Source organism: Phallusia mammillata, chromosome 2, assembly GCF_965637545.1.
Source record: "Phallusia mammillata chromosome 2, kaPhaMamm4.hap1.1, whole genome shotgun sequence".
Lineage (NCBI taxonomy): Eukaryota > Metazoa > Chordata > Ascidiacea > Phlebobranchia > Ascidiidae > Phallusia > Phallusia mammillata.
In genome coordinates this window covers 2,473,840-2,484,726 of record NC_137253.1, presented here as the reverse complement: position 1 = coordinate 2,484,726, position 10,887 = coordinate 2,473,840, and the positions used below count along the sequence as shown (strand labels likewise).

Sequence of the window (10,887 nt, the reverse complement as noted above, 5' to 3'; positions counted from 1 at the left end):
TTTTAGAATTCGGCGTAAAAACAAAATTGAAAACTGAAAAAAAACTATGGTTTAACGTGCAAGATCACGTGACTGGCTTTCCTCCAAATCAGCGATGTTCCTCACTTCGAAGCAGCTTCAAGTCATGCGTGAAGGCGCTTTCAGTTTCTCGCGCGATATGGCCGTTGGAGGCGCTGCTGCGTCGGTTGCCAAGACGACGGTGGCGCCGATCGAACGCGTCAAGCTGCTGCTACAGTTGCAAGCCACGTCCACACAGATTAAACCGGAGCAACAGTACAAAGGGATCATAGACTGCCTGGTTCGAATCCCACGAGAACAGGGTTTCTTGTCTTACTGGCGCGGAAACCTCACCAACGTTTACCGATATTTCTTCGCACAAGCGCTCAATTTCGCCTTCAAAGACCTTTACAAGCCGTACCTCGCGCCCATGGTACCGCGGGATGCGAGTTTTCTGCGCCTGCTGGCTGGAAACATGGCATCGGGCGGCGCAGCAGGGGTCAGCAGTATGTGTATTACCTACCCACTGGATTTTGCGAGGACTCGACTCGCGGCTGACGTTGGAGCGGGAAAACAGCGCCAGTTTTCCGGCCTCGTGCACTGCATACGGACGGTCGCCGCGAAAGACGGTTTAGTCGGGCTTTACCGCGGTTTGTCCCTCTCCATTCCCACAGTGCTCGTGTACAGAGCCACTTACTTCGGTGTTTTCGATACTTGCAAGGGGATAATAGATAAAGCAGGACTTGGAAACCCCCTGTTGTTGAAGTGGTTGTTAGCTCAGGGGAGCACGACTGTCGCAGGGCTGATTGGATATCCACTGGACACGGTTCGACGGCGTCTGGTCATGCAATCGGGCCGCGACGCCGCAGACAAACATTACCGCTCATCCATTGACTGCTGGCGTAAGATTTATTCGGACGAGGGCGGTGTAAGGGGATTTTACAAGGGAGCTCTCACAAATGTGTTTAGGGGAATGGGAAGTGCTCTTGTGCTGGTTCTTTATGACGAAGTAAAAAGGTTTGTGTGACGTCATAATGCCATCTGTAAAATGCAGTCAACGTACAAAATTGTTTTCCCTATGTCACCTGACTTACAAAGCTACAACAGCCAATCAGAGTGCAGCTGTATTTTTCACAACGCTTCATCCGTTCAAGGTGTTTCTACCGCAATCCTGTCTTCAATAATCGCAAACTGAATCGTGTGATTTTGTTTTCAAACTGTTTTGGACCAAAAATTTTACCTACAGTTTCGCATTCGTTTTTATAGGAAATTTAAAGTTTCGCTTCTAATCTCAATTTTCGTTGATTTTGGTTTTTATTTATTTTACAAGTCGTTTTTTTACTTTTGGCTTACTCGAACGTATCAATGTTTCATGGATGCATTTTAAAAATATTTTCAAAATCTCTCCAAATCAACATTGGAACCTGGCAATACAATATTTTTGTACTTCAAATGGTTTTCAACCACGGGTCAAATTGTTCTGGGGTTTAATTTAAAACATTTTAGCGGTAAATTTTAGTGAACAATAATTGGGGTTTAGTGGAATATAATGTGAAAGTAACGTAGAAAGTTAACTTGAAAAAGTAGAGATATCGATGCTTAGATGATTCTTTTGCAAGCTTTTTCGTAACCTATCAAATGGTCTTGACGAAGAACATTTTTAAAGTCTACTGAAAATGCAAACGGAAGCAACATACTTGAGTATGAGACGAACAGTTGCTCATACCATCATCATGTGCGACAAAGTATGCTGCTTGTTACGTCTGTTTGTGCCTTTATAATTTACAGATTCGGTACTCCCCTTATTAATAGACATCACAAGCCTATGACAGACCAGACTTCCCAGGTTGAAAACCATCGCCTCATAAACAATTTTATATTTACTGTAAAGTACATTGTATATGCTAACATTTCTGTAATATTTTCACGCTTACACATACGCATGCAGTTTTCTAATAAGGTTTCTGATTTACATTTTTTACATTCATATGTTAAAAAATATCAAAAGCTGAGCTGCTGTTTGTTATTGTTTTATTCGATTACCGACAATGCCCATTGTTGCTACAATAACAAGACAAACAATCTTAATTGTCGAATTGTCTTTCAACACGTTTTTAATTATTCTTTTTCACTTTCAGGTTTTAGGGCATTAATACGTAAAATGTAAAACCTTTGACATGCGCCAAACCAACGATTAAACGTCTATCTCAAATTTGTGCATTTCTGATTCCAATTCCCTGGATCGTAGTGTTGTGGGTTCGAATCCCACCTTGGTCTGAATTTGTCGCATGGAATCGTCATGGCCTAACTGGGTATTACGTGTCTTGCGTAATGTATTTAATACAGAGTGTGCCATTATCACTGAACGATATGTTTTAATGTTTTAGTAGTGAAATGGCAGTACAGTACTACATACAACACACGACACGACTCTAACTGGCGATTACCTGCAATGAAGTTGACACATGCATCATTCGGGGCAGGCAACAGTGCTTTTGATTCAACTTTCGGCGGGTTCACCACTGATCCTGCGTAGAGTACCGGAAAGACTCCTGTTGTGGGTTTCCACCTAGATTTTAGTTGATTAATTTTGTTTATTGACATGCCACTTGTTTAAATGCCCCCCAAAAATTGTATCGGCGTGAACTGTTTGATTTCAAGTGGTTTACCGTGTATTGTAGAGGTATGGCGTTGGCTTAAACATAAAATCCCAATTGGTTACTTTGAACTGCTGTTGGCCGCATCAAAGCGGGTGGCAATGTGTACAACACGCTTAGGCCAGTTTACACAGAACATATGGGCACATGTGGTTTTAGGTAGTGAATTGAATACTTCATGCCTTCTTAAGTGGCCACTTCACATAAAATCCCGTGTACACAAAAAATCGCGACGTTTTGCCCCTCACCGCGTTTAACGTGACTAAACAGTGTCAGAAATGTTTAATTGTGGTTAAAAAAATCTTCACAAAAGTTTCGTATGTTTGCCATAGTTTGTTTTCAAGTTGTTTCGCCTGTTTGCTTGGTAACTTGGACGCCAAAGTTAAGCGCTTGTTTTAAGTTTTATTTGTTTCACTTTTCAAAATACTGAAGTTAAAACTTGTTCTGTCAAGTAACTATTTGATTACAACTTGAAGGAATTACTGGTTTGTCTGTACTAGCGCCATCTACGTGAGTTCGAGTGTAATCCTTTGAGGGGCTCAAAGACGGTGGTTCCCAACCTTTATCGACGAATTCCTCCCTTCACAAATCAAAACATTTTTAATTCTCCCCAATAGACTACAATACATAGTAGATGCTAATCCGTGAAAAGGTCATTTTATTTTGGGTCTTTTATCAACTTTTTAGGTTGTATTCCCAGAGCTAAAGTGTCTATTTACAAACCACTTGTAAAAATTCAAGAAAGTTCCACCCTTTTAAGTTTTATAATTCCTCACTTGGGGGGAATTCATTCCCGACTCGGACCAGTGGCTTATATGAAATCGAGGCACTTATTTGCCGCATAGAGTGTTTGGGTTCCAATCACACCAAGTCTGAAAACTCATTTTTTTATTTGCACCCTTTGTGTCGTAATTTACCAATTAAATCAAGCCTAAAGTGGTGAAGTCCAACTTTATGACACATTGAAGCACTGATACTGCAATGCAAGGCTACAATAAATTTCAGATGTGAAAAGTTTCTGCTTTGCCTAATAGCCTAGTTATTCAGTCTTCATCAAAGCTGTAAGCTGTGGCTGACATTTCGGGCCTAAGTTTAACTAAAACCGGTTCGTTTTTGGCCTGATGAAACGTTTGTGTCATAATTTTACCAACTTACGGACTTAACTCGCTGCTATCAAGCTGGGTTGTTGCTTATATTGTCGGGTTCCGGTCTTTTCACAACCCCGGTGTGGTCTAAAATAGCCGATAGTCAACTCATGACAGTTTTTATTTAATCATCATATTAACGGTAATTGTGTAGGTTTAATCTTTACAAATTTAGCTGCACAAATATAAATTTAATACCTTGAAAACGTTGGACTAACTTACCTAATGTTTCGTGGAAAATCTATAATAAATATGGAAGGCAGGTAAAAACTAAACACGTATGTTTACGTAAATTGTTGAACTGGTATTCAAACACCGGATAATTTTGTTTTAGTTTCGTTAATATTTCACTTGAATTTAAAAATAGTTTTGCCTACATTTTGTAAACAGAAATGCAATTACTGAAGAAACCTCCCCATCGAATTTAAATCCTTATTCGATTGAGCAGTATCTGACATGCAGCATACTTATCGTATCCCTTTACCCCAGATTAAGAACCACTGCTTTGCGTTGAATATTTCTATTGCATTCTAAGTTTCACTCAATAAACTTGATTTTCTAAAAAAAACTTTAGCCTTGTATAAAATGGACGCTAGTTGGTGCTCAAGAAGCATTTTTTTTCATTTCGTGACGATTCGGTCATCTACAAAAAAATTGTTGTCAAAGCGAACAAGACAAATTTGTTTCTTAACTTAATAACCCCCAATATTTACTGCATTCTTAATTTTACATGGTTTGTGCCGTTACATACATAGTTAAAATAAAAAACTATTGATAACTGACATGTTTGTAATATTCGTTATAGGCTACTGTAAAATTAGTTTAATGCTATGCCTTTTCCGACTTCAAATGTATTTTGTTTCGGCAGTGAGTAACATTAAACACGAAAAAGTCGGGTCGCAGCATATAGGTCCTAAAAAAGCTCTTGCCTAAAACACATTACACAAGAGATTACAATGGTTTGTCAAAAGTTATTTCTAACGTGGCCCATCCATTTAGACAGATTTACAACTTGTTAATGTAGAAACAATTTATTTGATATCTACAACACTTTTGAAAATAGTTTGATAAAGTTTGAAAATAAATCCGATATGGGTTGTGACAAAATGTCCCGAGATGAGTGCATTGTCTACAACACGGGCGTTACCCATCAGGAATTCGTTACTTCTTCCAGTTTGCTACCATAGGCTTAAAGTCAACATGCTGTGTATACCGAGGCAGCCTGTTAAGAGCGAATATGTTGACTGAGGTGGTTTACCCGGAGAAAATAAACGCCCACGAGACGGTTAACGACGCTACCTGACTTCTATAATTAATTAAAAGGCATGACTTTGGAATTTTTTTTGTTTTACTCCTTTTTCTCTTTTATTCCTCCTCTGGTGGGTTTATTTACCACCTGGGCTTGGGCTTAACCCGCGATTTCGTAATGATCCGTTGGTTAATGGTTGCGCAACTAGAAACTTCGGTGAAAAAAGTTAGAAAATGACCTTTGCACTGATGATGCACAACATAACATTTTCGCTAGATACAAATTTTCTTGCAATTTTGTTTTTAATAAACTAAAAAGAAAACCTTTTAAAAATATTTTCAACATGTAGGTCTACACCTTTTCTAAAGACATCTTGTTACATTTTTGATGTTAATATCGACAAAGTTCGTCGTAAAAGCAGTTAGATTTTACCCTATTGTAAGACTTAATACAAAGAGAATTTTTATTGCTATTTTCAAACAGTTTAGCCAAGACAGGCGCCTTTTGTCAGTTGACAAAATGTCTTGAACTACTCCAGTTGATTTCACTTGAAATCTTTCAACGTAAATCTATTAAACCCTATGAGATCTGCCCTCAAAAGGTCCCAAAAATTACCCAACAGAACATAAAGATGAAACAATGCCCAGTGGCAATAAATAAGCAATTGCTGACAGGCATAATGTATAAACGAGTATTGTTTTGTGAAAGAAGCAGAATCCTGTAATTTTTGGCTTCAGGAACTAGTATTTGTTTATTAGGTATTAAATAAAGGTAATATTTCGTCATGAGAACAGTGTGAATACAATTTCTTGTGATGAGTTTGTTTTCTTGTGAGGAGCAGAACCTTGTGATGTTTTCGTTTGTTTGATATTCGGGTTTCTTTATGTTAAGTGTTAAATTAAGGTAATATTTCGTAATGAGAACCTCAAGGCTGAATAAGATTTGTAAAAACTCATGATGGGAAATATATCATTCCGAATCCACCAGTTTCCAGCGGTTTTGCTCACAAAGGTTTAAAATCTCTTCGAAAAACCCGCAGCTTTTTATACCAACTTATTTCCGTCGTCAGTTCTTCTTTCTCTTGTGACGTCACAACGACTTCGCGCGATTGCGTTGTTGTTTTCTGCGCACCACATTCACTCCGTTGAGTCAACAACTTAAGTCCATAGACCTCCACCCCCCTTTTTTCGACCCACTATCATCACAAGGCGGTCACATGTTAAGTCACGTGTCTAAAGTGTTACGTCATAGTGGGTATAACGCGACAGGCGCCTGTGACGTAATAGTTATCATTTATTGATTTTTGTTGTTTTTTACTTTTTGTTGTTTTGTTTAAACTTGGCGTGGTTAAAATTTAGCTTTGGTGCCAGTTTTATTGCAATTGGTCCTCAAAGCGTTTTATTAGAATTTGTAAGCTTGCTCCAGTATAGGTTCGGGGGCTGCTAGTATGCAAATTGGTACGTTTTAGTGCAAAAATTGCTGTGCGACCACAATACATCTAATGTTGCTCACAGCGGTTGTCAGTGTACACAGGGAGCTTGTGTGTATGCCCAGACACATTAAAAATTACATGAAACAGTGTTTTTACATGAAACTCCATTTTTGAAAATCAAAACATCATTTTATGTTTTACACTTTGTCACCAGTTGAGCATTTCTTGAGACAGGATCCATCTCAATTTATTTGACGTTCACTAGGTTTGTGACCTTTTAACGAGCTTGGTGACAAACACATCACAAGCGTGTCTTGTCATGAAACTGTTACTTGTCGATCCTGTCAATGTTTGCATGGAAACATTATAAAGTCGCTTGAAAGTTTACTAGGCTTGTTTGCCGAGTTTCAGCCAAGAAGTCAATTTACGAGAAACCGACATCAGCAAGTAACAACTTGGCACGTGCAAGGGAGCTGTTTGTGAAAAAAAATCATCTACAAAGAAGTAAATGAATCAACATTAACATGCAATGTACCTTGGTATTGTAATGTATCACAAATAAAAAAAAATGCTCTTAATGTAGTAATTGCGTGGAAATATGCGTTATGTGGTAGTGTTTTTCTAAAACATTGATTTTCTAGTAAGTTGATTCTGGGAATCATTCCCTGTTCTGTTGCCATTTCTGCAACGATTTCCGCCTTTCATTATGTGTATCACAAGTTTATAAAATGTTTATTTCCAGGTTAAAATCTGTTAACACATTGATTTTCTAAAAAAATACTCGATTAATAACAAACAAAATGACAATAAAATCACCAAAAGGATGTTTTTTCTTCATCTCTTCATTTTTGTTTTCATGTATTGCAGAGCATTGTGCAAAAAGGTTTACCTAACACACCTCCTCCTTTGTGAACATCGTATGTCTACATGTGTGTTTGTGTGTGGGAGGGAAAGAGAGTAAATAAAAACGTCGTAACCTTGAACTATTGACCCCAATAGTGTCAAGGTGAAATGTGTTTTCAAAGTGAAAAAACAGAAATGTCGCAACACTGCAAATATTAAAGAAGCCACTTATAATTTGGAAAATACATTTCTACTCTATTCTAATATTAAACTAAGTGCAAATATAAATGGGTGCATTAATGTTGTAGTTGCAATGTACGTCATTTCTGCCTTCTATTCACTTTATTGGATAACAATTTATCCCTTTTTGACAAAAGGATGTACCACTGAAATTCACTTATTCACTTTATTGGATAACAATTTAACTTTTTTGACAAAGGATGTACCACTGAAATTAACATAACTTAGAAACGCACCACCGATTTTAAACTAGAAAATTTTATCATAAAATTGGAGAATTGTGCTTCGGGAAAATTTAATAGTTGTGCCATGTAAATAAACTGTCGGTTATTTTATGTGCACTTAGCCACCTTCTAGGGCGCACTGTTCGAGAATCACATTTTACCACAAAGTAAGTTGTAAAATTCACAAATAGACTTCGCCTTTGGCATTTGTTTTATGACCGCATTGACGTCGCATCTGCTTTACAACCCAGGCCTTAACACGAAAATAAACTTTGAATTAGAAATAACTTTAAACTGTTTCAAACATGACATTGCGTTTTGCTATGCTTAAAACAGCAGGCAAGATAATGTATCGCGTTGAGCTACAGTGTCAAGAAACGTGCACTTTTGCACAAACAAGAGTTGAACTGCGTACAGTTAATGGTATTTAAATAATCTATCGTAACGCACTGATCAAATAAATAAAGATCTACACACATTTTTATGCAGTGCCTTGTTTGATTCCGTGTATTGGTTGGCGCCACTTGGCTTGTGCTACATGGTATATATTTATTGCTATGGCACTACTGTACACTGATCATTAAAGCGGCCTAATTCGGTACTGTTGAAAGCATGGCTTGGCTTCGAAATGGTCATAAAACTGTAAACATCTTGGTTATTTTACGGCGAACTACGTAGAGACGTTTATAATATTTTTCGGGTATACACAGCATTTAGGTAAATTTACGATTCACTTTAGGACAACGTTCTGAAGTTTGAATTGTTTTTATTGACCTTCTAACAAAGGGGTGAAATTTTATTTTTGTTTGCAAAACCGTCCTTCGATGACTCAAACGAAAAATAATGTTTGCTTTTACATTTTAAAACTGGTCGCATGAAAGCTGTAAAAATGTCAGAACAAACGTAAAAAATAAAATGTGGAATTTTTTGATGAAACGACCTTGTAAAATTTTTTGATCTCCCGCTGAGATGTCAGTAACCTTTCGTCACTATGGGAGAACAATTGACTTTGTGACGACATTTATGTGTTTTTCAACAAGAATCTTGATCTAGAATAAACCTGTTTGAGAACTTGTGTAAGCTTGTGTAGCGAACACTTCTTTCACAAACATTTATACCAGTGGTGGGCGACCTGCGGCCCTTCATTAAAGCTTGTGCGGCCCGCAGAGACGCTTGGATTTCAAAAGTACTGGTAAACGAGTCCAATTATAACATATTTTTGAGCTTATTAATGCGCCTGGTGCTAGTTTTCTGCGATCTGGCAAAATGTCGCTAGAATCAAATACGAATTATACTTGTAGTTAAGCATATTTGGTAAGAAACAAAGCAATATCACTTTGTGTTATGCACATGTGCGGCTCTCGATCCAATTTTTACATTTATAGATGCCACTACAGTAACAAAGGTTGCCCATCCCTGGTTTATACAATGGGTTTTGTAAACGTTGATGTATTTTTGTTTTTATTTGTTGTATTTTTTTTAAATTACTTGAAATATAGGATTGAAAAATGTGTTTTGCAACAATCATCTAAAAAGTTTTAAACAATTAATTAACTGAAAGTTTAACTAGAAAGCTATTCGTTTTAAAAAGAATGAAAAAGCAACTACACTTTAGGTAAATAAAATCTCAGTTTTGATTTTCTGTGAAATGACCTTGTTTAAACTTTGTTGTTTTAATCAACAGGGTCATTATTACGATCGTCGAGGTCACTTCGGGTCAATAAAGTAATTGATTTATTTGTCGAAACCTGAAATCGATTACTTGTTTCTTTGATTCACACGGACCAGTGCTTGCATTAATACAGTAACATGTCGAGGATCGATTGAACCGTTGTGTTGATTTGTTAACTTGGGACATTGAATTGACTTGACATTTTAATTAACAAGACGTTGGATGTTTTAAATGATGTGGTATTTGCATGTCAATTTCACTTTTTTCTTCTTCACAGATTTTGCTCATTAATTGATTTCTTTTCTTGCTTGTTTCTGATTCAAATTGACATCTTTTGGAAAAATCTTGGTTTCTCCATGCTTGTTTATTTGTTTTTCAAAGTTGTTATATGCAACATTGGCATTGCCTTGTGTGCAAAACTTCCATCGAAATAAACTTGTTCGTAAAGTTAAATAGGACACAAGTTCGGGAAATGTTTATTTCCAGGCTAAAATCAGTGTTGACAGTGTTGTAAAAACAAATTAATTTCGCTAAAAAGCATCTTCAGTGTCTAGAAAGCAATAAAGATTCCCAGAATAAATTTACCAGGAAAGTTAAATAGGTAAATAATGATCGGCTGATTCGGTATAGCGCCTTCAACGGGCCTGGCGCACTGTGATTTATACATGAGTGTGCTGTGATTGCTGGTCTGCATAGACACTTCAGGGCTGATCCCAGTTATGAATTTAGGTTCATCTCAGGTAAATAATGATATACTTTCCTTAAAAAAAACATCCCTAAAAACGTTCTGACAAAAACACATGCAAATAAGAAATGACAAAATAGTATTTAAACCGTTGTTATAAGTTCCTTCAAAAACTGTACAGGTAAATATTTATTCATAGTAATTAGGTTAATAAATTCCAGAGGGTTTGTTGCAAAACTTTGATATAACGGTTATAATGACAGGAGTATTTACCTAAAGGCTTTGAAATATGGTAAGGCATGTCGCTTTTTACTATTAACTCTGCTTTAATGTATTGTTACAAGGCGTGGTGGTTTATTCTCTTTCATAAATTTTCCACATCCATTATCTAATCGCGTTTCGACTCTTACGTCACAAAGATATTCGAATGGAATTTTAATTACCATGTTTGGCGCCACTCTAATATAGTAATAAATTTTCCTCCTGATATGTTTGTCTTATGACGCAACAACTACGGTTGCCAGGTAACATTCATCTCACACGCGGTTTGACGAGAAGCGAAACTACGGTATCGCGTGCAACGTGTTGTGACGTAATAATAGTTTCGCGACCAGTTTGTGCAACAAAGATTGGCAGTGTTTGCTGGAGAAGTTCAATTTTTTAAGCAATGTTTACATAAAATATAATTAGTAGAAAGAAATATGGAGGAAAGACATTGGTTTTTCTCTGAACAATCACTAAAA

At 36.9% G+C, this 10,887-nt stretch overlaps 1 pseudogene across 1 annotated transcript; it reads left to right on the top strand.

Moving 5' to 3' along the window:
* The first annotated feature begins 2 nt into the window (after positions 1-2).
* Positions 3-2,135, top strand: LOC145212550 (ADP/ATP translocase 1 pseudogene; annotated as a pseudogene). The gene has a single exon (XR_013856729.1). The product of XR_013856729.1 is annotated as an ADP/ATP translocase 1 pseudogene (transcript).
* The last annotated feature ends 8,752 nt before the right edge of the window (positions 2,136-10,887 follow it).